The sequence below is a fragment of the Peromyscus californicus genome, unplaced genomic scaffold (genome assembly GCF_007827085.1).
Source record: "Peromyscus californicus insignis strain IS unplaced genomic scaffold, ASM782708v3 Scaffold_10__1_contigs__length_136768540, whole genome shotgun sequence".
NCBI classification, from domain to species: Eukaryota; Metazoa; Chordata; class Mammalia; order Rodentia; family Cricetidae; genus Peromyscus; species Peromyscus californicus.
Genome location: NW_026294391.1, coordinates 8,899,387 through 8,924,368, shown reverse-complemented (window position 1 = coordinate 8,924,368; position 24,982 = coordinate 8,899,387). Strand labels below are relative to the sequence as shown.

The window sequence follows — 24,982 nt, the reverse complement described above, 5'->3', positions numbered from 1 at the left end:
GAGAGTGATGGCTCGCCCCAGCCAGAGAGCTTGCTGCGGAAGGGAGGTTTCTGGCGAGCTGCTATGGAGGCCTAGTAGAGTTCCGAGACAGAAGCCACGTAGAGCCCAACTGCCCTACAGAAGTGGATCTGGTCCAGGATGTCCCGGCTTTTGTCAACTTTGCTACTGCCCTCCGCTGCACCCTGAGCTTCCAGAAGCGGGGCATTTGATGTCCCCCACTCCATGCTGTTTTTTCTTGTTTCCTTCCTCCTTTCTCATTTTTCTTGGGGTGTTGGTGTCTGCAAACTGTATTTGCCCTTGAGTTGTCTGGTTCTAGGAGGGCCAGAGCAAAAAGTGGGAGGAGATGGAGTCTGGGATGGGGGACAACGGGGGGGGGGGGGGGGGGGGGGGGGGGATTTGCATGTGGATATGGGAGGAGCAGAAATGGTACATCTTACCAAATACCTGCAATTACCTCACACCTGTCATCAGTGCCCAGGCAGTGGAGGAAGAAGGAAGGTGGCGAGTTCAAAGCTAGCTAGCTGAGCAGTAAGGTCTCAAAACCAAACAACAGAAGAGCCGCCTCATTCCCCAAACCAGCGTTCCTCCAAGCCACAGCAGGTGAAAGTCAGATTGAGGGTCAAAACCCTCTGTCTGGTGGGGTGGACACAGTAAGGAGGACCACTTACAGACAGTAAGGAGGACCACTTACGGAAGGGCTGGAGGGATGGCTCGGCACTGAAGAGCACCGGCTGCTCTTCCAGAAGCCCCAGTACCATTCCCAGCACCCACATTCGGCAGCTCCCAAACAACTGTAACTACAGATACTGGGGAATCAGACGCACTCTTCTAGTCTCTGAGGGCACCCCACAAGCATATACATACTCACAAACAGATACACATAATTAAAAAACAAAATCTTGGCAGGGCGTGGTGGCACGTGCCTTTAATCCCAGCACTCCAGTGCCACAGGCAGGGAGATGAGTTCAAGGCTAGCCTGGTCTATAGAGTTCCAGGACAGCCAGGGCTAAATAGAGAGATCCAGTCTCAAAAACTAAAATAAAATATTCAAATGAGCAGCTGTGGAATGGGGGAGGGGCAGGGAGCCTTGAAGGGAGGCTCTGATGGGAAAAGCCTTCAGAATCCTCATGGAGGGGCAGAGGGATGGATCAGCAAGTGCTGCACCTGCTGCGCAAGCCTAGTGACCTGAGTCTAATCCCCAGAACCCATGATGGAAGGAGAGAACCGAATCCCGCAGGGGCACCAAGCACACAAGTGCCCACAGCTCCCACATAGTGCAAGCACGCACACACATACACACAGAGAGAGAGAGAAAGAGAGAGAGAGAGAGAGAGAGAGAGAGAGAGAGAGAGAGAGAGAGAGAGAGAAAGACAGAGACAGAGACAGAGAGAGACAGAAGAGACAGACAGACAGTGGCTGGCCTACAACTCCCTCTGTAGCCCAAGCTGTCCTCAACCTCACAGACAGAGACAGAGAGACAGAGACAGAGAGAGAGAGAGAGAGAGAGAGAGAGAGAGAGAGAGAGAGAGAGAGAGAGAGAGAGAGAGAGGATTATTTAAAAACAAAACAACAACAGAACCCCCGACATGGCTCGTGGAAGTTCAGGGCTCTGGGCTCCTGAACTAGGGCCTGAAGACCATGATGACTCTAAATGAGTCCTGCTCTGTAAATGTCTTCTGAACACTCCCTATGTCTGGGAACAAGCGAGATGCTCTCTCCAAGGAGACTGCCCTGCAGAGATATTTGACACCGTGGGGGAAAGGAAGTCAGACAGAAGATGGAGGGCTGTAGCCAGGAGGGGACAAAGGCAGCTGTGGTCAGTCGGCCCTGTCCTGTTCTGGGAGGCCACCCACATAGTCCACTTAAGGTGAGCTGAAAGGGAGCAGGGAAAGACAAGTGGTAAAGACAGGTCCGGCGCTCGCAGAAGCCTGCTGTGTGGCCAGCAATGACATCTTAGGGACAGTAGCCACTCCAGCAGCTGCCTGGGGAAGGTGCCTGCTTATGGCAGAAATTGAAAATGGAGGACGTGAGGCCTAGTCGGAGTTTTTCCTCTAGCCTCCAGGTGAGCAGATGATACAGCAGCAGTAACAGTTGTATTAGCAGCTGGCCTGTTTGCACCCGTCCAAGATGAGACACTGGGTCTCCTCAGAGTCCATCAAACACAGGCATGGGTTCTTGTCAGCCCCTCCTGCCAAGGTGGGGAGAGGGGTATGTTTTCATGTTAATGCTGTGGGACCTCAGAATGTGACCTCATTTGAAAGCATGGCCCTCAAAGAGGTGATTAGGTAAAATGCTGTCACAAGGGTAGACCCTAATCCACTTTGCTGTCTCATAGGAAGAGGAGGTTAGGACACAGGCACACAGAGAGGGGAGAACATATGAGGACACAATGATAAGGTGGCCATCTACAAGCCGAGGACAGAAAATTCACAAAAGCCCAGCCCACTGGCACGCTGATTTGACGTCCAGACCACAAAATCATATTGGTTATACCACCAGCACTCAGGTACTCTGCTGATGATGAAATTCTCAAGTGACTAAAACAGGAATACCTATAGCCCTGCCCCCTGGAATTTGGACAGGCCTAAAACTTGCTCTGAACAAACAGAATGTTCCTGAAGTGGTATTGGGTGACTTCTGAGGTGACACCTTAAGAGGCCTTCCTGTAGCTTTTTACTTTGCTCTCTGGGGCAGTTCAGAGACCGCCACATGAGCACAGCCAGTCTCATATACTAGAAGACAGGACGCCACTGACTGAAGACAGGACGCCTTATCCGCTGCCAATGGGCACCACCTGCCAGGCCCTTCTGGAGGCCATCTTGAACTGTCCTGGCAATCACACCAGCTCTACAATCTAGCCCTGTTGTATCCAACTGACCAGACAACCACGCAATTGTGAGGTTAGGTGTGGCAGTGCATGCCTTTAATCCCAGCACTCAGAAGGCACAGGCAGAAGGATCTCTGAGTTCGAGGCCAGCCTGGTCTTCAAAATGAGTTCCAGTCTAGACAGGTCTACACAGTGAGACACCATCGAGAGAGAGTGAGAATGAGAGAGAGACACAGAGAGACACACAAGAGAGTTTAGTTACCATGTGGCTGCTGAGAACCAAATCCTGGCCCTCTGGAAAAGTACTAATCACCCTTAACCACTAAGCCACCTCTCCAGAAACCCTTTCTCCTCCATTTCTCCATGTGTAGCCCTGCCTGTCCTGGAACTCGCTCTATAGACCAGGCTGGCCTCAAACTCACAGACATCCACCTGCCCCTACCTCCCAAGTGCTGGGATTAAAGGCATGCGCCACCCTGTCCAGCTCTCAAAGCCCCATTTCTGCCTCTGATAATAAGCAGCTGCCAATGTAAGTCAGATCTCCAGTTATCTATAAATCAAACACTGTCTCGTGAGCTAGGGTATAGCTCAGTGGCAAGCAACTGCCTGGTATACACAAAGCTCTGAGTCCAACCCCCAGCACAGCGCCAACAGCAACCAAACACCCTCTGGATGCACAGCTGTGAGCCAGGAGGGAAAGAGCCTTTATTTGTTTACTAATTTCATTTATGCCACCACATGGTAAATACCAACAAAGTATGAAAGGTATAGTTAATGCATTCCTTTATGTAATTTTCATGAATGCATGGTCAAAATAAGGCACAGCCATGACCTTATTTTATAGATGATAGAACTGAGGCTTAAGGCCAGGCTCAGTGGTTCATATATATAATACCAACACTCAGGAGTCTGAGGCAGGGGGATCATAAATTCAAAGCTAAGCCTGGCATGGTGGTACACACATTTAGTGCCAGCACTCCTGTGGCAGAGGCAAGTGATCTCTGTGTGTTGAGGCCAGCCTGGTCTACATATCAAGCTCCAGGCTGACCAAAACTACATAGTGAGACCCTGTCTCAAAAAATTAATAATAAATAAATAAATAAATGAATGAATAAAAAGTTCAAACACAGAAGTTCAAGGCTACCCTCTGATACCTATGAAAACAGTTTCTCAAGAACAAAGACAGAGGCCCTGAGATTTAGTAGCTGACCTGAGGTCACAGAGCTAGGGGACTCTGACACAATGTTTCCTCTACCCTATGTCCGCTGCTAAGGGAGAGTGCTTAAATTCAGTTTCCACTCTCGGCCTCTTAGCTTCTCCTTCCAGATACCTCTGGTCTCTTTCTACACTCCCACTTACGCCAACCCCTAACAGCTGGGGAGCAATCTGGTTAAGGGCACCCCTCATTTCCTCCTCATGAGGAGAGCACCTCCTTACCTTCATTTTACAGGTAAGGAAACTGAGGCATGGAGATGAGAATAGGCAGTCTTCCCTGTGGCCCAGTTCTGTTACTCCTTGCCCTGAGCAGGCCTCTCCTGGCCCTGCCCTCCCTACCATGGATTCCTGGGGTGCTTACCCTGGGACTTGTGGTGTGTGTTTATCAATGACAACACAGAGGCCTGGGGATGTAGCTCAGTTGGTAGAGTGCTTGCCTAGTGTGCACAAAGACCTGGGTTCAATCCGCAGCAGTGCAGAAAATTGGGCGTGGGGCCTGGGGGATAGCTCAGTTGGTAAAATGCTTGCAAGGCAAGCATAAGGAGCTAAGTTAGATTCCCAGAATACACACACACACACACACACACACACACACACACGACTGGGGAGCGGGGGTGGGGGGGATGGCCCAGATGGATGACAAATACCAAACATGGCAGTGCATGTCTATAATTCCAGCATTCAAAAGGTGAAGGCAAGAGGATCAGAAGTTCAAGATCACCGTCAGCTACATAGCAAGTTTGAGGCCAGCTTGGGCTGCTTGAGACCTTGTCTCAAAAAGAACACACACACACACACACACACACACACACACACACACACACTGCAACTCTTTGCAGCCATCACGACTATGCCCCATGAAATACAAGGAACACACACTATGCGGGTGGAGGTTAAACTTGCACATTCCTGTGAGCTCTTCTTTCCCCACCAGCTCTGAACACAAGGCAGTTGCTAAATGTAATGCCAGTGGAGGAGGGGCGCGGGTGGAGAAGCTGGAGAACCCCAGGAGGAAAGGAAGGAAGAAGGCCTGGGAGAGCCGTTTCCTCAGAGCACCAAACACAGACTCTTTTCTGCCCCTCTGGCCCCCTTTCACAAATGCCAGGCCCATAATGGCTTCTCCCTGTGCTGTCCTGCCTTTCAGGGTACATTTCTGCCCCCTCAGGCACTGCAGGGATCCCCAGCTCTGTCTCCATGCTCTTCAGATGAGACCTGTCCAACTTAAGCAAGGGAAAGCAGCCATCTCCTCCTCCCTGGGACTGCTCCCAGAGTCTCTGCCTGACCTTCCCTCGGTGTCAGGCAGAAGAGCCATGCCACCAAAGGTACTCTCTAGTAGTCACCCTGTCACAAGTGGGTCCCTGGGGGTCTGGAGTCTCCATTCCAATCCAAAAGGCTGCCAGTTGAGACTAGGCATAGGGGGAGGGGTGATATTGGGGTCACAGGGAACCAAGAGAGGCTTTGTGGATCTGACCACTCTTTTAGGGGGGCTAAGGTGTTCAACATCAGATGGTGCCTCACTGCTGCCTTGAACTCTATCCAAAGTGACTAGAGATGACCAGGAACTGAGAAGCATTGACCATTCTCTACATTTCTATGGCCCCATAGGCACCAACACCCCCATCAGGAAAGGCGACGCAGGGTACTGACTGTGCTGTGAGCTCCCAGGCCTCCGATTGGAAGAAGTTCTGTCAGCCCAAGAGCTCACCTCACTGCCTGACTGCTCACAGCATACAGAGCTGCTTTCCAACGCTGCTGAGTGCTGATGGTCACAGTCTTTCACCATGAGGTAGGGATACACCCTCAAACCTAGCTGGGCTTTCAAGTGCTTTCCATGACCAGAGGTGACACTGGGAATGATGACTAAGTCAGAAAAGGCCACACGGTTCCTTCCTGGCTTTCTTGTCTCCTCGTCCACCAGTATCACTAAGAAGTCAACTCTCAATGGGCATGATAGCTAGCGCACGCCTTGAATCCCAGCACTCGGGAGGCAGAGGCAGGTGGATCTCTGTGAGTTCAAGGCCAGCCTGGTCTATATAGGGAGCTCCAGGACAGCCAGGACTACACAGAGAGACCCTGTCTCAAAACAAAAACAAAAACAAAAGACCTTAAATGGAGTTCTGGGGCAATGTGTTGCCCGGCACTAGTAATCCCAATAGATTATGGTGATTCCCACTTCACAGAAGAGTGAGGCCCAGGGAGCTGTGTAAGTCACCACATACCTGGTGAGAGAGCTGAGATCCAAGCCTCGTCTCTGGATCTGAATCAGGGTCCCTGACCTTTCCTCACTCCCAAGAAGAGAATATTCTTTTCAGACTCAACTAGCTTCCAAAGCTGGCCATGTGTCAGGGCCAGAGTTGCCTGTGCTAAATGTCAGAGGTAGAGTTCCAAATTCCACCCCATGCATACTGAGTCAGAATCTTCAGGCATGGGGCCACAACTGTGCATTCTAACCTAGCACCCCAAGCAACCCCAAGGCCATTGCCATTGGTGTGAGAGCCAGCTAGTGGGCCCTTCTACTCAGCCAGGTTATTTATAAGACAAGCAGAAGGGATCAGAAGTCATTCATAGATATGTTCATCACATTAAATGTAAATAAACCCTTTCTTTTCTCCTTTGTCTTCCTCCCGCTTTCTTCTTGAGATGGAGGCTCACTCCGTTATTCAGGCTGGCCCAAGAACGAGCAGCTGACATAACACGTGTGTATCGAGACAAATGACAAGTTTACTTGTCCAGACCCTGGGAAGTCCTTTTCACTCTTGCACAACGAAGAGAGAAAACTTTTGCTTTTTTGTTTTAGTTTATGTGTATGAGTGTTTTGCCTTCGTATATATCTGTGTACCACATGCATGTAGTGCTTGTGGAGGCCAGAAGAGGGTGTTGAACCCCCTGGAACTAGAGTTATAGACAGACAGCTGTGGGTACTGGGAATTGAACCCATGTCCTTTGGAAGAGTAGCCAGTGCTCTAACTGCTGAGACATCCCTCCAGCCTGTTTTGTTTTTTGTTTTGGAGGTTTGTTTTATGCTGTTGTTGAGAGAGGATCTCACACAACCCAGCTACTTGCTAAGTAGTGGAGGCTGGCCTCTACTTATAATCCTCTTTCCAGCTCCCAAGTGCTGAGACAGCTGTGTGCCACGATGCCAGGTTCAGAGAGGGGATTGGCTTTAAGACTTCCATCGGCTCTGTGGCCCCTGCCTTCTACAACTGCTCAACATTTAAGTGACTGAGGCAGGAGGATTTGGGGTTCAAGGCCAGCCTGGGTCAGCCTTGGCTGCTACTTAGTAAAACCCTCTGTCAGAAAGCCCCAAACAAACATATAAACAAAGTAAAATAAACCAACCATACAAGTGAACTAAAGCAGGAACTGAGCTATGAGACCTTTTCAGAACAATGCAGTGGTAAAGTTTTGTGGCGGTAACAACTGGCACAAAGACAACAGGGAGAACCTGCCAGAAGTTTGGGAGGGGCTCCCTGGAGAAGGTAACACCTGGAGTTAGAAATTAGGGCAAGCTGGGCACGGTGGCACAAACCTTCAGTCTCCTTGCTGGGGAGGCAGAGGCAGAGGCAGGCAGCTCTCTGTGAGACTGAGGACAGCTTGGAGTTCCAGGCCAGCCTAGGGTACACAGTGAGACCCCATCTCAACAAAGAAACAAAAGGTTTCCTCACAGAAGGCCAGTCACTTCACATGACTTTGAAGACAGGAATCTGAACACCCAACTAAGAGCCAGTCTGCATCCAAACAGAGACCTGGTAGAAGCCATGCCTGCCCAAGAACCTCACTCTCCCTGCTTAGAAGGGGAAAACTTAGATTCCTTTTCACCAGGTGGATTCCTCCGATTGCAATCACTCCAGGCTTCGGTGATTAGATTCCATTAGCTGTGGGAATCAATTGAACACTGACCTTTTCCTAAGGAGAAGGGCCAGCTTCCAGAGCTTTGGCTGGCTGCAGAGCCCAGGAGGAATATTCACTGAAGGGAGGCAGATGAAGACACGATCACTCTCCAAAAAAGCATGAAAGGGATCCTTCCCACACTACTCAAGGACAGCAAGACAAAGGCAGGGTAGGCGCGGGGAGCAAGTTGCTGCAATCTTTCAGCCCTGCCCTGGGTCCTGATCAGCCATTGAGACCAGCTGAAGGGCTTGTCGGCCACAGAGCAACAGATTAGCGCCATTCCAAGACATGCACAGAGGTCAGCAGGCACAGTTACTGGCCCTGGGCTGTCCTCTGGTCTTTTCCTCCACCTCTCCTCTCTGCATGAGAAGTCCAGAAGGTAAGAAAGGTTTCCCTCAAGACGCACTTCTCTCTCAGCACTGGTAAGGCCTGTGGCCTGAATTCCCAAGTCTCCTGAGGTTGGCAACCATGATCCATAAGCCACCTCAGGGATGCTGATGTGTAATTATCATATGGGTTTATTTAAATTTAATCTAAAACACAAGATTCCACCAAAGGCGGTTTTATCATTTGATATATGTATTTGTATATATAAATGTCATAGCTAGAGACACACAGTTTTGGTTTGAGCCATCTGTTTCAGATTGGGCTACTCCCCACCCAGCCCACTGCCCTGAACTCCCTCCCTATCTGCATCCTGGTGACTCTGCAACTCACTCCCTAGAGGTGAGGCCTACCTCCCCAAGGCACTGATATCTGATCACAGAATTCCTTGTAGCCAATGGGATGTAAGCCAAAGTACCAGTGGCAAGTTCTGAGTAGGAGACTTAAGAGCCATTGTGTTCTCATTCTGTGCTCTTACAATTTTGCCGTGCCCCAGCTGGCCCACTCATCCATGGAGGATGAAAGACACATAAAACCAACGTGGACCCAGCTCTTACTTACTCAGGCCTCTGCTCATCAACCAAAGCCATGTGACCAACAGACATGTCCACAAAATGAAGTGCTTACCTGTGCTAAGGCTTACACAGCATTATTTCAGCAAAAGCTGACTGCTACACCGCCTAACAATTTTCCTCTGCCTACCCAAGACTCACAATGCACTCTCTACCTTCTAAAACAATATACTTTATGATAGGTGAACTTGAAGAAGAAAGCATTTTTTTAAAGGGTTGTGATCTCTCCAGATGTGGTGGTGCATATCTATAATACCAACACTTGGGAGACCAGGGCAAGAGGATGTCAAAGAATTCTAGGCCAACCTAGGTTTACACAGCAAGTTCAAGACCAATCCAAACCATAATAAATGGTGAGGCTCTGTCAGAGCAAGACACACCCGCCCCCACCCCCACCCCCCCCACACACACCCCACCCCCACACCCCCACACACACAGACACACAAAGAGACAGACAGACAGACAGATTGACTTAAGGGTAGGTACACCATATATTGCCATATTAGCACTCAATTTGTAGACTCAAGTGATCCTCCTTCTGTTTCTCCAATAGTTTGGACTATAGGTAGGTACATGCCACCTCATCCAGTGACAGCAAAACATTTCTTAGAGGAAAAAAAAAAATTCAGGGAAATTGCAAATGTTGGAAATGCTGATAAAATTCTGCACCCCATATCAGGGGCTGTCTTGAAGCTTAAGGGCTTTGTCTATGTGTTACTGGGGTGTCAGGAAGGACTTCAAAAGGACTTAGGCGGCTCCCAAGAGCTGTCAGAACGTTTGACTCTGGCCCGGTTCCTGCATCACACGTTAATTAAATTATATGGCAGGAACACCACAATGTCAAGAGCAGATATTATAGCCTTCAAAGCCTAACATTAGGCAAGGTGTTTTCTAGCACAGAGCAAAGTATCCCTTTAAACAAACTCCTTTGTCTTTCCTTGGGCTCTCAAGACATCTACCATTCAACATATCCTACGAGAGTACATCCTGGACAATTGGATCAGGTGCAGGGGGTGGTCCCCGCAAAATTATCTAACTTGTAGGACAGTGGGAGTTCACGGAGTCAAACCTGCTTCCTCCATCTGACCCTCAACTCTGGTTTGTTTGTTTGTTTGTTTGTTTGTTTGTTTGTTTGTTTGTTTCTGAGACAGAGTCTCTGGCTGTCCTAGAACTCTCTATGTAGACCAGGCTGGCCTCAAACTGTCAGAGATCCACCTACCTCTGCCTGCTGAGTGCTGGGATTAAAGGCGTGTGCCACCACACCCCTAGGCATCTGCATCTCCCCGGGGGAGAAGAACTGGCTTTCTTTATGTAACAGCAGGTTCTGTCTTCTGAGATGGTTCTATCAGTAGGGCAGCAGTTAGCCAGACCACAGAATGATGGGAGTCACATAACCTTCCCCCTGTATCCCTCCCACCCCCCTTCTAGCACTGGGATAGAACCCAGGACCCAATACAAGCTAAGTATAAGGTAGCGCTCTACCACTGAGCCACAACTCCCACCATCTAAATGCTGCCATTTTTTTTTTAAAGATATAGTCTCGTGTATCCCAAACTGGCCTCAAACTTCTATGTACCTTCCACCTCTAGAGTGTTACTACTCTGCCTATTTTCTTCTTATTACTATTATATTTATTTACTTAGGGGGGAACATACAATGGTACCCGTTGCCGGGGTATGCATACAGAGGTCAAATGAGTCTCAGGGATGGAATTCAAGTGTTCGGGCTCTGAGGCAGGCCCAGGGAACCATCTTGCTAGCCTTATGCCTGGTTTTTATGTAGTACTTTGGATAGAACTCAGAGTATCATGCACCCCACCCCCCAATATCTTAAATAGAAATGGTGAGGGCTGAGGGCTTGGCTAAGGGGTTATTGTCCCAACAGCACGGATTTGAAGGGGAAAAAGTATGCTGGAAACTGTCTGAGGGTTATCACGGGCAAGTAACACCTCTTATCTCTTGCAGTTAACAATCAAACTCCCAAGGCTGATAACCGAACAGCACAGCAAGGTTGAACCCAAGCAGATGTGTGTGATGCTCAAGTCTCCCCAACTCCCAGTGAGTGCTTTCTGGATACCAGGTACTATTTTAAATCTGTGATGCCCACCAACTAATTTAATCTCCTCAACGTTATCAAATGGGCCATGTTGATATTTTCCATTACACGGCTGAGCAGAGAGTAACTACCTAGTCACATGGTTAGGCAACTGGTGGAGGCGCTTTTGAACCCTGGCAATCTGGCTTCCCCAAACTACCTTCTACATGGTCTGCACTTTTTAAATGTATTTACATTTATTTATAGTGCACATGTGTAACTATGGAAGTCAGAGGACAACTTCCAAAGGTTCTCTTTTAACCTCCTGGGTTCTGAGAATCAAACTCAGCCTGTCCTGCTGGGCAGCAGACTCCTTTCCCTACTGAGCCATCTTATGGACCCTTTTTTGTTGTTTTGTTTGTTGGGGTTTTTTTTTAACTTCTTTATTCCTGTATTTTATGTATATGAATTCTCTGTCTTCATGCACACTAGAAGGAATCTGATCCCATTACAGATGGTTGTGAGCCACCATGTGGTTGGCGGGAATTGAACTCAGGACCTCTAGAAGAGCAGCCAGTGCTCTTAACTGCTGAGCCATCTCCTTAGTCCCTGTTGTTTGTTTTTTTTGAGACAGGGTCTTATGTCACACAGGGTCTTATGTCACACACAAGAACCCACTAGTAGGTGAGGATAACCTTGAACTACTGATTCTCCTGAGTCCACCTCCCAGGTGCTAGATTAGAAGTAATCATCACTGTGCCTATTACTTAGTTTGTTGTTGTTGAGACAAGGTCTCAGTCTGTAAGCCCAGGCTGAACTTGAACTCATAGTGATCCTCCTGCCTCAGCTTTGAGAATTCTAGGATTATAAGCATGAGCCACTATACTGGGGTCTGGAAGTAAGGGTGGGGGATTACAAAAATTGCTATATCTATGAGGACAACACATTCCTCAGTAACAGTTTAGAATAAAGTTCAACTAATTCAGACCTCCAAAAGGCTTTTGAATTCTTTGTGATGGGCATATCAGATAAATAATAATGTGCTTTTGAAAATGTGCCTTCCGCCGGGCGGTGGTGGCACACGCCTTTAATCCCAGCACTCGGGAGGCAGAGGCAGGCGGATCTCTATAAGTTCGAGGCCAGCCTGGTCTACAGAGCGAGATCCAGGAAAGGCGCAAAGCTACACAGAGAAACCCTGTCTCAAAAAACCTAAAAAAAAAAAAAAAAAAAAAAGAAAATGTGCCTTCCAATATGGGTGTTTGTGGCACTGGTCTTTTGATTTTTCTGTCAGTTTGGGCTTTTTCAAGGTAAAATTCTATTTTTCCAACTCTCTCTTTCTCAGGACAAATTTAAAAAAAAAAATTTTTTTTTCTTTTTAACTGTCCTAAAAGTGTAGGCAGGAAACTAACAGGGAGGGGGAAATCCTGCAGAGAAGCAGCTAAGAGTTGGATGGGAGAGGCCTACACTTCTCCCCCAGCACCCTTTGATAGCCTTAGAATTTTGCCATGTAGCCACCGACCTGCCACGCATCTGTAATCCCAGCATTCAGCAGGTGGAGACCGGAGGGAAGATCAGGAGTCTAACGCCAACATCAGCAGCATAAGACCCTGTCTCAAAACAAATACCACCTCCCCCTAAAAAGAATTTTTGTCATGTGGAGGTGTTACCCGTAACATCTGCAACCAACAAGATCCAGTTGTCTGGGTGGAGTCTTGGGGAAGAAAACACAGGACACCAGCCAGCAAGTCCCCATTTAGTAGGCTGGGCTGAAGGTGTTTGTGGCAGTGCATCCATATGTAAGTGTATGGGTAAAAACACAGCATCCCACTTTAGCTTACAAACTACATTCTTAGGGCTGGGCCAAGGCTCAGTGGGGGAAGCAGTTGTTGGACAAGCGTAAGGACCCGTGTCTGGACCTGTAGCACCCATATACATCTTGCACCTGTGACTTAGGAGCCTGAGACACAAAGATTCAGAGTTCAAAGCCAGCCTAAGCAATATATGGAGACCCTGTCTCAAAAGAAAAAGTATAAAAATGGCTGAGGCTGTAGCTCAGTGCTAAGGAACTTTCTAGAATGTGTGAGTTCGATTCCTAGTACTGGGTTGGATGGGGAAGAAGAGGGAAAAAAAAATCCTAGCTAGGTGTGGTGGCATAAAACTGCAATCCCAGAGACACAAGCTTAAGTAAGACAGCTGTTTGAGCCTTCCTCCCTCCCAGGAGCTCTGGGCATCACAAGCTCCTGTGCAAAACATACACGTGAACCGGTTATAGTGGCATACACCTGTCATCCCAGGACTCAGAAGACTTAGCAGTTCAAGAATACCTGGGCTACTTATCAAATTCCAGGCCAGGTTGGGCTACATGCTAAGACCATGGCTCATACTCCTTTCCCCTCCTCCCCGCACCTCTGCCTCCTTCCTCTCTGTCTCTGTCTCTCTCATACACACACACACACACACACACACACACACACACACACACACACACACAGTAGAAACACAGACTTTCTCTTAGCTTTTGAGGGAGAGAGAAGGCAGGTTCCTGGAAACCTTGGCTGTTCTTCCTGCCTTCCTTGCACCAGCCGTCAGCACAGTGTTGAGCAGACCAGACACTTGAGCTAAAGGTTGGAGAATGAATGACTGAACCACTCTTGCTCACTGCCCATGGAGAACCATGTGACTTGACACTCTCCCACCCTCACCCCCTATTTCTATGTAGAGGGAACTTCCGATTCCCAACCTCGACATATACAGACTATGATCATACTTTTGTGCATCACAGGATCTAAGTTATCAAGTTTTCACAACTACTCAAGCTACCAGGCAGAGAACTCAGTCTATCCCCAGTCCCCCAGGCCATCTGAGAAAGGGAAGGGACCCTGCTATTGGACAACTCACTTTCTCAGGAAACTCTCACAGAAGCCTCAAATTGTCCACCTAAACCTGAATGAGGAAGTAGTATTCTGAGAGGCCTGGCGCGGAGCGGGAGGAGGGCTTCCTGGGACTGAAGTGAGTGAGCTTGGGGGAAGGGTGCCCAAATTTAGGGGCAATGAGGTCTGAGTAGTGGGCTGGAGAGGGCACACTGCCAGCTCTGGCTGGCCCAGAGCCAAGAAGTCTGACTGAACTTGGGCCAGCCCTGTTGGCCCACAGACTCGGTAAGCTAACTGCTCCAGCACCCCCGGCCTCTTTGTTTGCGCTTCCCTCCAGTTCCCCGGTAGTGCTCAGGAATGCGCTTTGAAGGTTCCAGCATGTTTCCCCAGTGCTGAGGGAAGAAACCAAGAGCGAAGGCTGGGCCCAGGCCAGGTGGCTTGAAGGAGGGCACCTGTGATCACACTGAAACACCCCAGGGGGCAAGTGGAATCTAGGGGACACAGGGGGAGTGTGCCCAGGGGAGAGGGGTGTATTTAAGCCAGTTCAAATTCTCTGCTGGGAGACTCCCCTCATAATTCAAAACCTTGGAGATTCCCAACTTTGTTTTGTTAAGGGAGTCAGTATTCCCTTATCAAGTTCCAGAGAGAGAGAGAGGGAGAGGAAGAGAGGGAGAGAGGGAGAGTTGGGGGTTGGTGTGCAAGCTACTCTTTTTCTGTTGGTCTAGGGCTACAGTGCAGGCTAGTCCTGACTTGAAAAGCTGCCTTCTTGATTTGCATCAAAATCTCTAGCCTACCTACCCAGGGGAAATAAAGGCAGGCAGGCTTTCCAAGGAAGGAGAAGTGAAGGGTCCATGTGACCTCTGCCACCATCTAGACTGAACAATCTGGAAGGTCCTGGAGTTTGGCGCCAGCAGAGTTCAGTTCAGGTTGGAGGTAAAGGGGTTCCCTTGCCACAGGCTGCCTGTGGCCTTACCTCCCTTCTGGAATTTAGCTGTAGGCTAAGGGTAAAAGTGGAGCTCTCAGAGATGTTGACTTCCTTCTCCTCATTCAGAAGCTCACCCACTGTCTGCCTTTGTTATCCAGCACACAAAAGGAAGGAGTCTCCCCTGCTGGGTCATTTAAGGATTTTCGCTCCTGTGGCCCCAGATGGCCAACATATTGCTTTGCATACAGCAAGTGCTTAATAATGGCTAAAATATTAGACCAGGAAGAACACCTTTCTCTAACCAGAAGTCCCTTTAGTCCTCTAACTCTGTTTACATGTGCTCAGTACTTGGGTTCTGGTCTTCCTTTTTGTCACATGGCCCAGTGTTTTCGCCCTCATAATCAGTTTCCTCCACTGACTTAACCAGGGCTCAAAACCCCAAGGCCTTTCCAGATCTACCATCACCTTTGTTTGCAGGCTGTCTCTTTACCCCCATTCTGATCATCTGGAGCCCGCTTAGCGGGGCCCAGGCTTTGGGCTGCACGCTCCCCTGCTCCTCCGTGCCCGGTGTAACTTTACCATCCGCTTGGTCCTTGGGCTCTTTGACACATCTGTTCCTTTCTGTCTCCACAGCCATTTATACAGTTCCAGCTCCTGAGTACATAGGCCTGTAGCACATGAGCAATGACTCCAAAGCCACAAGGGCGCTTGGGTCATTTTTTTTTTCTGCAGCCAGCATTGTCTAGAGAGCTGACAAACCTCCCTCTTGCTTCCAGATGACACAGGTCTGGTTTAGGGACATGTGGTCTCTGGATTTCCCCCTTCATTCCCGTTTCTCCTTGTTTCAGTGTGGCATTGAAGCTCGGCTTAGAGGAAACAAAGTGATCAGAGGGGCCCCTTTCTTCCCACTCTCAGAAAAGTCACTTTCCCTGCTTAAGTAATGACTGCCTTTTCCTCCCAGCTTCCTCTCAGCCTACGTATATTTAGTGCAAGCTGCCCTGGGTAGAGTTTAATTAGGTACCAACTCACCCAGGGGCAAAAACCAAGGACCCCTCTCAGGCTGAACAAATGGGACCCAGGCCTGATGTAGGAGCCTGTAGCCAGCCTCCTCTGGTTGGGAAGTGATTGGCGGCCAGCAGGTAGAGGGCTGTCCATTCTCAGCTAATGATTGCCTTAGGCACCAAGTGATGGAAAATCCAGGCAGGCTGGCAAGCTGCAGGGCTCAGCCAGGGACAATTGTATGGACCAGTTTAACATGGCTGCAGGGAGGGACAGCAGAAGGAATGCAGTGTGTGTGTGTGTGTGTGTGTGTGTGTGTGTGTGTGTGTGTGTGTGTGTGTGTGTGTGTTTTCTCTCTAGCCTCCCTGCTACCTTTCCTTAGCTTATGCTCTTTCCTTCCATTTTTCTCTTCTGTTTCTAGCCCACGCGAGTTGAAATTAGAAAGGTCTTTGAATTCATTTATTTGTTTTAATAAAGACAGCATTTTAAGCAGCATATTTGCAGCAATTGAGTGTTAAACTAAACACCAAGCCAACTAAATGTGTTAGGGGGAAATGAAGTCAGTTTACAAGAAACATATAATTAACACGTTCTTTGACTTTCTCTAAGCCTTTGTCTGGCGCAGGACAAGACAGAAGAGCCATAATCAACTTTAATAAAATGAAAGATCGTATCCAGGCAAAAAAAGTTTGGAGTGGGAAACAAAGGCTGAAGAAGGGGTTTGGGGCATTGGAATAAATATGCTTAAAAATACATCTTTTGTTTCTTTACGCTTAGTCAACAGCCATTTTTTCCTTCCCAATAGGAAGGTTCTAGTTTGGACTGTACCTGTGAACAGCCACAGAAACACAGACCCGAGGGGAGGGGAGGTGGGACTGTACCTGTGAACAGCCACGGAAGCACAGTCCTGGAGGGGGAGGGGAGGTGGAACCAGGCAGCCGCAGGAAATGCATGGGAGTTTCAGGAGGCTGATAAATCCAGGCTAATGGAAATTACTATTGCACAACACAGGAGTCTTCACGTGGCCCGACTTCCAATAAACTGTTCCCCTCCTCACCCCTTGGAGAAAGTGAAATAAGACATTAGACTTTCAATAATCTCATATGGTGATGATCAATCAAAACCCAGAGGAGAAGGCCAATTTATAGAAATTGTATCTGCTTCACTGGGCGGCTGGAACCAGGGAGCTGAAAAGAACACTGTGGTCGCCTTTGATGTGTGGAGTTGCTCCCAAATGACAAACGCCAAAAAGCCTGTACACATGGGGTCTTTTCAAAGAGAGAGGGTGCTCCACAGAGGCCTGTCTTGGGCCGCTCACTGTGGGGACCTGCCTAAAGGGAAGCACATGGTTAGGCCACATCAAAGCTATTTATTTCTGTTATCTGTTGGTTATTTTAAGTTGGAGTTACCATCTTTCTTATTTGTTTTATCGCCACTGAAGTTTATTTACTGAATTAACTTTTAATGGACCCTCGACTTTGTTCTTCAGAGTTAGCTTCTAATACTTGGGCCTTTTTAGCCTGGCCCCCTCCAGGCTTTGTGATCAGCTTGCCTTTGTGACCCTCGGGCCCCCATCCCCTCCACCCCAATCCTGGAGGTGAAGAGCTCAGCCTCTGTTAACTCCTTGACTGCTGGTGTCTTTTTTGTGTAGCTACTAATCACCTCCTTTTGATCACTGCCAAGTTCTCAGGTTGAAGGAAGGAAAAAGACCTCTTGACCATTCTGACTGGCTTTCCACATGAGCTTGAAAATGTCGACAAATTTGAAACATCTGCCGGGCTGCTTTGGTCTGATTGCTAAAATATGCCGACCTCAAGTCCCCTCCCCCCGCCCTTTTTAATCTGTTTCATATTCACAAATTAAGCATTTAGTCTGGGTAATAAATCAGGGCGGTTTACGAGGCTCACACGAGACAAACAAGCGAGAAGGGCGCAAGACAAGCCCTTGGAAGTGGAGCTGCCAGAGTCGGGAACTCCACGCACTAGAACGTCTAGGGCAGCCCTGGCGCGCCCCGAAAAGCCTCCTTCACCCACTCTTTGGCGGGTCGGCGGGCCGAGCAAGGTATAGGGTACAGATCAACAGCCCTAGCCCAGGCCCACACGCCTGGAAGCTTCGGCGACGAGCTGGTGTACCTGGCCTGCCCCAGCTCTATGCAACTGGCGCCCTTGCCCTGCCAGGAAGCTGCTGCTGGCAAAGGCGACCACCTCACCCCACACACACAACACCCTGTGGTGGGCCCATTAAGTCTCTCCCGACGAGAAGAAGGCCGGATTCCCTTCCCCCACCCTCTCCTATCCGGCTGGGCTTAGCCTTAAAGATTGCAAGCCTACACTAACCAAGGAAGCAAAAGAGTCCCTCCATGCCCACATGTGACTGCCACCAAGCCTGGGCATTAACCTCTCTGGGCCCTGACCTTTCCCCGCTCCCTCCTCCCAGGTTTCGAACCTAAGTAGCTACAAAGCTACTTTCAGATTCAAATGCGAAACGGATGGCGCCTTTTGAGTGGACCGAGGCTTTCTAGAGGAGTTGGGAAGAGGACCAAAGACACAAATGGGACCCGTTCCCGCTGCAGAAACCCCAGCCCCGGCTTTAGTGGCCACGCAAACTCAGGGGGCTCTTATTTATGCGTTTCCCGCCCTCCCCGAATCAACCTTGAGAAGTGGACCTGGACCAGAGGTTTCGGGTCAGTCCCGGCCCGAGACCTTGAGAGACCTCCCTCGGAGTGACTCTGGGGTCACCTCAACTGGGCCTTTTGTCGCCCAGCTATATACTCAAGTTCCCTAACGACTGGTGTTCTTGATGCTATCATGGGACGCGGTGGGGCGGGAAACCGGGGATCCTGGCTGTACAGCCCACCCCGAACCTAGGGAGAGGGTATAGGAACAATTCCCCCAACCCGCAACACAGCACAAACGTCGCCCTTCCTCTTTCCCTAGCACACATTCCAACTGCGAAAGCCATTACCGCCGGCGCGCGAGAGACTTTTAAAATATTTACAGCCCGCTCTCCGCACGGTAGCCTGATCCATCTTGTGGGCGCGGAGGCGGGGCGCTCAGGCGGGGGAACGGAGCCCGGGTGGGGGGCGCTAGCTGCTTCTCCCCTCCCGCGGCCCCCGGACCCCCTCGGTACTCCCACTTCGTAACCCCGGGCTGGAGAGGCGACCCGAGCCTGTGCGCAGCGCCCCGGGGGGCCCTGGCCCGGCCGGAGAGGGTGGGGGACAGAGTCCCCGGGAGAAGGGAGGGCGGGGAGGCTGATTTAGAGGTTCTCACCGGGAAGCGAGCAAGGCACAGACCTGAGAGCCGCCGCGCGGTGAAATCCGAGGAGCTCTCTTGGCGAGGAGGGGCTGTCAGAGGCCATTTATCTCTCGCCAGAGTGGAGGCTCGGCTCCCACACCGCCCGCGAGTAACAATGGCAGCGAGCAGCAGCTCTGCACGCGCTTCAGTGCATGAATGGATTGCGGAAGATGCCTGCGCTCCGCTCCGCTCCCGCGGCTCCTCGAGCGCCCCTCCCTACCCGCCGCCCCCGCCCCCGCCCCCGCCCCCGCCGCCTCCCTCTGCCCCCGCCCCCGCCGCCTCCCTCTGCCCCCATGGGCGCCTAGCGTCTCGGGGTTCGCAAGTTGGGCCTTACGGCGTGGTCCTTCTCACTCAACCCGCGCCTCCACACCCCCCCTCCTCCCCCCAAACCGTTCCCAGGGCCTTGGCACCTCGCCATCGATTGTCATTAGGGGCTGAAACTTGACACTAGCCTTCCCAGCCTCCCCGACGCAGACACCCCCGCCGGCTTGCTCCCTCTCTCCCGGCCCTGGCAGCTCGCGGCAAGTTTACTTTCAAGGAGTTGGACCGTGTTTCCGCCGCAGAGGCCGACCGCATGCGGGCCGGGGGAAGGGGGTGTGTGGGGAGGAGGGAGTCGGGGTTCCGAAGGGTGTCACCTGCCCTGAGGCTTAGGGTGTTCCCAGGTGTTTGCTGGCTTTCAGCCCAGTCACCACTCCCAGCCCGCTGATCCACAACGGGTCCTTGCATTTGGCACGTGCGCATGCACTCTGGGTACTCGGACCCCAGCCCATATGTGCCGCCAACTTTCCGACAGGCAGCAGAACAGTGTGCCCATATTCTTCACGGCGACTAACAGTCTCCAGAGTGTTGGGAGAGGGCCACATACAGGAAGGTCAGCCACAGAAGTATTCAGAGTCCTTCGACTCTGCATAGGAGATCTAATAAAAGCCCCCTCGCCAGTTTCGGCCTGGGTTGGAACGAAGCAAACCCTAGCTCCTATCTCGTAGTCCTGCGAACAGTTTCTAAGGACTGGAGAACCCTCTAGAAGTGGACACACACAGCAACCCTAAGGCAGTGCCCAGTAGCCCGCAGGAAGAGGCCAGGTTTCGGGAAGCCAGCCACACGTGCGCAAAGGCGCACTCGGGGAGGCAGAGCGCGACCTGTGGACCCAGGAGACTGGTGAGAACAGGCGAGAAGCTGGCAGTGAGACAAAGCCAGAGGAGAACGCCAGGAAGGCTCAGCTGCAGACCCGGAAACACAGGCAGCAGCAGCCGCCCGAGCCCAGCGCAGAGGCGTGGGCAGCCAGGCCCTGCCTGGCACATCTCCATTCATGTGCCTAGTGACGAACGTGCACCCCTACTCTAGGAGGGCCCTGCTGCTAGAAAAGGTTTCTGTCGGCCCGGGGTAGATCAGGTGTATTTGGGACTTCCCAGCTGAGGAGGGGACCTAGGGCGGTCTTCATGGGTCCAGGCCCCTCTGGAGTCCACCATTCTCTGAGCTTGGGACAAAGGTAGTAGGTTAATAATGGTAGTTCAGCACTTTCTCAGAGGTGGAGCAAAGTCTCAGGAGTACCATTGGGCTTTCCTAAGGCGGTACCATTAGGGCACACTACCCACTTGGACTTTTCAGCAATTAGGAACCAAGCTGGGCTTCCCTCAACCGCTACTAGCCTTGAGTAAAGACCTGGGGTAGGTACCAAGGCTCTCTGGCCACAGCCATCATACTGGGCCAATCAGTGCCTAGCAGCCTCAGCTTCCCTCCTGTTACCACTGGCTCTGCTCAGCGGGCAATGGCTGCAAAACAGCCCCTCCTCCCTCCAACGAAGCTGAGGACTTTCCCACTGCTGTTGGCTTGGCGGCATAGACACTCCCTGAACCCACACACGGAAATACACACACGGTCCTTCTGGCCCTTCCTGTCTTCCTGTGGCTATCCTCTCAAAAGCTGTCTAGCCCAGTGGAGTAAAAGATGGCTGTCATGGCGTCTGGGTGGCCAAGTGGAGGCCGCTGAGGAGTGGAGGGCAAAGCTTTTAAAGAGGAATGGGCTTTTCTGTCTGAGAAAGAAGACATCTAAGAGTCACAGCCTGAAGGATTGGGGAAGCAGATAGGGAAGGCCAGTACCAGTCCCTTGGCCTCCCTCCCTGGGGACAACAGTTGACAAAAACATTTTCCCTGAATAGTATCTCCTTTGCACCAGCAGTTCCATCCAGCTATAGGGCAGCCAGAGCAGACAGCATTACACACGGTGGCAGAGGAGGAAAACTGCCCCAGATGTTAAGAGAGGTGAGTGGACAGATGCTAAGGCTACAGAGTTCAGCTGGTGGAGTAGGCCCAGAGTTTCCTGCTGAAGTTGACTTTCCTGCTCAGTAGTCCTGTGTGGGTGTCTGAGGTGAGTGTGTAGAGGGAAGGCTGACTACTGGCCAGGAACAGACATCCAGTTAGGGAAGTCCCGGAAGGAAGGACAGGGCTCCACACCTCTTCCTCTGTCCAAACCTCATACAGCAGTCCCAGCTCTTTCCATTGAAACATGGGGTAGGCCCCCACCCTACTGCCCTTGGGTAAACACTATAAAGTACCTCCCTATCCCTTCAGCAGGAGGTCTCAAGTCAACCTTGGGAGGTTTTGCTCAGCCCTCCCCTCTGTCTGCCATCCCTGCCCACCCCCAGCCTTGGCTGCAAGATGCCTTTGCATCCAACTGTGGTTTCTGGGCAATAAAACAACTATTAAAGTCACAGGCACGGTTGGTGATTTGCATCACATCCTCTCATGCATGGATTCAATATTTAATACACAATATTGAATACGGATATTAAAAATCAATAGCTAGGGACCCCTGGGGAGGTGTCACAGTGCGATTCTGCTTCAGGACTACAACCAGCTCCTCTAAAAAGACAGGAACAGCAAGTTCAGCCAAGCTAAGGCAGGCACCAAGGGAAGTGAGGAGTCAGGGCTGCATCTCAGCTTCCTGATATGCTTAAGGGTACCATTCCTAAATTGAGGGAAAGCAAAGCCAACTAAATGGTGTGCCTGTGGGCTTTACTAGCTGCAGGATGGACAGAGGAGGGACAGTGTGGTGTTTCTATGCAGGTTGTGGGCCAGGGGCACGGAGCTGTTTCATTGCTGTTTGTACTTTCCTTTGGTTCAGGTCTGAGTCTTGCATGCAGGCTCTCAACTTTTCCCACCACTATGGCTCCTTTCCTGGGCCTCAAGACATCCATCACCACAGGCCCCATGGGGAGCTCTTGGCATAAGCTTTCAGGGAGATGAAGCAAAAATTCCAATGGCTCAGGATAGTCTTTGTATGATAAAAAACAAACATGCATGCCTAAGGTGCAGGGTCTTCTGAGGCACCACCACCACCCTTAGGCCTGTTGGTGGCTAGGGGGTTGAGGGCGAGTGACAGAGAGGGAAGGGGCCAAGACAGCACTTGTGCTCCAGAGCCAAGATCATCTGTTAAACAGACAGGAGACAGCAAGCTCCTGGGACGCATAATTATCTTTTCAGGCCTGCGAAGGAACACCAATTATTCTCTGCCTTATCAAAACATAGAAATATGCTTTATCCTAAAAAAAGAACTAGGCATTCACAGACTGAGTGGGTAGAGGTGAAGGAGAATAAACGTTTTTCAGGTATCCCCCCCCCCCAATGGCAGAGAAACTGACAATAAGAGACAATAAAGTTAACTGATTGGAAGAGTCTGGATAATTTAGATAGGAACAAAAAGAAAACCCTAAGTGAATTTGACCTACTGAGGTACCATCCTACACATTAAGTTAGTGATACCAACTCTGTGAATTTCCTTTTCATCATAGTTTAAACCAATATGGAAAGAGTGAGAAATCTTGGAAAGATACCTCAGGAAAGCTTCACAGTAGTCATCTGAGGAAAAATTAGAAGTGAAGACCAGAGGTGTTGAGAAATGGCAGTTAAGAAGCCCATGGCCTCCAGTCTTTGTTCCCTAACAGTTGTCGGAGAGCCATCAAAGCCAGGATGGGAACAGACACCCTTCTCAGAGCCCAAACAGGAAAAGCAGCTGCTCTCTGCTGTGGATGATCCTCTGATGGTGGTTCACTCACCCAGCCCCCTGGGAGCTTGCCTGTGTATATGCATGTACTTCCTGGCTGGGGGTTCCTACTCTTACAACATTGGACCCTGGGCCTGTGAAATCCACTAGCAATGATTCCATGGGCATGTTGGATAAACAGCAACAGAGCTGTTGTGCTATCAACCGCAAGCTCTTCCTCAGTCTATCAATCTGTTTGCTAGTTCCACTCTGCCACAAGGCTAAACTCTGGCCCTCTTACAGGCCACTACACTTTACAGGCTGCACACACAGTTTGCATCCAGTACAGATGTGTAGCTAGGGCAAGCAATGGTTGGCCAGAGGAGGCTGGGGGGAGGGGAAGCACCACAAGCTGGAAGCTGCCCCAAGCTTGGGGAAATTGCACCTCCAGAACCCAGAGAGTGATCTTTTTCCTTAGACCTGCCTGATACTTCAACTCAGAGGGCAAGCAGCTTCGTGGCTTTTCGGTGTCCTAGACCGAAAAGCGTGGGCAGCCTCGGCCAGGAGGGACTTGCATACAAAGTCCCAAACTGTGGTGTAGACAACGGTAGGTAGGGGACCGGGTAGGAGAGCGGAAATTATTTTCCTGCCTTCACCACCCCCACTCTTTTGTAATGTTTTCCTGTTAGGAACCGAAGCTAGTGGAGTTGTTCTTGGAGGCCCTCTAGACTGCCACTACTTCCTGGTGCAAGGCCGTGAGAATAAAGGCTTTCTGCCAGGAGGTCCCTGGTTTAGTACCAAGAGCCTCGAATCCTGGCGGGAATCCTCGCACTTCCACCAAGACTCTACTTCTCCCCACACCTCCCTCCCTCTCTCTCTCTCTCTCTCTCTCTCTCTCTCTCTCTCTCTCTCTCTCTCTCTCTCTCACACACACACACACACACACACACACACCAGAAACACACACACACACACACACACACACACACACACACACACACACACACACACCAGAAACTACTCCCAAAACTGCTGAGGTGAATGCGGACCCTAAGGCCAGGGTCAGTGGAGGGACTGTCCCCATCACCAACAAGTTGCTGGCCAAGATAACAGCTGTGGGAGGGGGAAGGGAGCCGCAGGCAGCCACGACTGAACGGTTGCGATCTAGAAAATTCAACAAGAGGCCGCCACAGTGGCGGCGGCTCCAATTAGCTGAGCCAACAGGGAAGGCAGAGAGCGAGGCAGCGGCCCTGCCGATCGTGCCCGGGGCGAGCAGGCGGGAGGGGGCGCGGGGCCTCGGAGCTGCCCGGGCGGCCCTCGCAGGGCCCCTCCCGTGGGCTCACGGAGCGCGCCTGGTGTTTACATACTGTCCTTCCGACACGGGATCAAGTTTCAGGCCGCGCTGGAGGCGCCTGGGGCCGGCCACAGGCCGGGGAGAAGGGAAGAGCTGGAGCGGGATCTAAGGCCGCGCTGCACTGCTGAGAAGGCCCGGCATAGCGAGGCCACAACTAGTGTAGCCCTCCCTCCCGGCTAGGGGTGAGAAGTCTACCGTGTGCGGTGACAAAGGCAGGTGGAGCTGCCGAGCGCTGTCCAGAGGGAGAGGCACCTCTGGGTCGCGAGTGAAGTCCAGAGCACTCCCGAGTCTGAGAAGTCACGGGGAGGGGAGGGTGTTGGCAGTCTGATTGGAACCCTTTGAGTCCCCTTTGTGAGCTCTTCACTCCTCCTACCAAATGCTTTGATAGACTACGCGATCGAGGCTATTGTTGGGGGCAAAAGGTCTGTGGACCGCAAAAACCCAAGACTGGAAGCGACCTCTCGCTTTTCCTGGCGCACCTTGGCCCCAGTGCTGCGGAAGCGGAGTGCCCGAGGGGCTGGCAGCCCGAGGGTGCCCCGCGCTGTCAAGTGTGGGCAAGTGAGCTCCCGCTGCAGACACACTGTAAACAGCCGCATGCGCACCCTCCTAGCCTTGGGTGGGAACTTCACCCAAACAC

The 24,982-nt window shown here is 51.0% G+C and overlaps 1 protein-coding gene across 2 annotated transcripts in view; it reads right to left on the bottom strand.

Annotated features, from left to right (window-relative positions):
- The window catches only part of Bcor (BCL6 corepressor), a 121,540-nt gene that overhangs the window by 71,209 nt on the left and 25,349 nt on the right, over positions 1-24,982 (bottom strand). Inside the window, exon 1 of one of the 2 annotated variants that reach the window (XM_052739773.1) lies at positions 19,010-19,148. The exons of the other annotated variant lie outside the window; for it this stretch is intronic. The gene's annotated coding sequence lies outside the window, so the exon portion shown is untranslated. Of the gene's footprint in view, positions 1-19,009; positions 19,149-24,982 lie in introns of those variants that run through there. 2 annotated transcript variants of the gene reach the window in all.